This window comes from Cyprinodon variegatus, unplaced genomic scaffold, assembly GCF_000732505.1.
Source record: "Cyprinodon variegatus isolate N-32 unplaced genomic scaffold, C_variegatus-1.0 Scaffold183, whole genome shotgun sequence".
Taxonomy (NCBI): domain Eukaryota; kingdom Metazoa; phylum Chordata; class Actinopteri; order Cyprinodontiformes; family Cyprinodontidae; genus Cyprinodon; species Cyprinodon variegatus.
This window is the reverse complement of record NW_015150636.1, coordinates 1,241,882-1,243,359: the sequence shown is the minus strand read 5'-3', so window position 1 is coordinate 1,243,359 and position 1,478 is coordinate 1,241,882.

Sequence of the window (1,478 nt, the reverse complement as noted above, 5' to 3'; positions counted from 1 at the left end):
ATTTAAAGAACTTTCAGAAGTTTGAATTCTGAATATGAGCGACTTTTCCCTTAACAGAAATTTTGCTTTGAACTGATTGTGTTAATTGCCTTCAATAATATCGGAACTAATTTCTCTCCATACCTGCAAAAGGCTCTGAATATCAACCGGGTCTATACAGATTAATCTTCGTTAAACTCTGATCTGAATGTCAAATAGGTAAAGATTCAGTTTACTTTAGTTAAAATGACAGAAAGCGAAGTGAGGAGATCCTAATTGTCTCCATCAGTGAAAGTTCCCCATGAGGGACCCAGCAGCATCAGTCCCATGCACAGCCTTTTCTCCTCATCTCCATTTCCAGAATCTGCATTCAGATCAATTTTAATCTGCTTCCTATTTGGGTAATTGAGATGGAAATGTGATTATCTCCATGCTGAGTCATCTGGGAGTGGAACCACACTCGGGACTTTTTCCACCTCTGCTTCTTTTACACTGAGGGTGGAGACATGAGAACTTCTCAGCAGGAAAATATGTTTACAGTTTGTTTTACATCAAGACAGCTGACAGCCCAGCAGGAAGAACTGGACCTGGATGGATCGAACAATGAGACGATCAGAAGGCATCCATCTGATCTTCACATGTGGACGTTTTCACCGATCAGCCGGGAATAAATCTTAAAATACATCAGATTCCTAGAAAATCTTTTCCTTTTTCTCAAACATGAGCGAACGCTTTGTTAAGGTGGATTATCATCTGTCACCAACCAACAGTGACTGAACAGGAGGTGTATAAATGGGAGACAAAAAACAGTCTAATCAGCAGATTGGGAGCAGGTGTGAACAGAGGAGTCTAGAAGGGAGCTAGGAGGAGGAGACTGACACAAGAGGGCAGCAAAGAGCAAACAAGAAATTCCTAAAAAAAATAACTGGAATAACACAAAATGGAAATAAAACTCAAAGATAAAACTTAAACAGAACTAAAACCATGACAATTTATTTTTTCAATGTATTCTTTTCATTTTCTTCTTCTTCAAATTTCTCTGTTTCAGAATAAGTTTTATGAGTTGCATTATTTTCAAATTGCATTTTACAGATCAACTTCTCTTCATTTCAAGCCCAATTCAGAGAGTGGACGCACACACAAACCAATAAAAATGTTGCTGCTAATGTCCAGCAGATCAATAGAAATTAGTCTTTACTCCTAAATATTGGAACTGATCATCATGCAAATAGAATATAAAAAACAATGACATCATATTCCTGGACATTTTTACAGCCTTTGTCATGAGACTCTGAAATGAGCTGCAGCGGTGGACTCAGCAGCAGTACTTGAGTAAAAGCGTTGATACTCATAGTCAAATCTTACTCAACTACAAGTAAAAGTTACTCAGTGAAAATTTGCATTTAAAAATAATTAAAGGAATAGTACACCCAAAACATGATTAGCCTTCATTTTCTACTCACCCCCATGCTGAACAACACTCTGGAGTACTTTTTTGA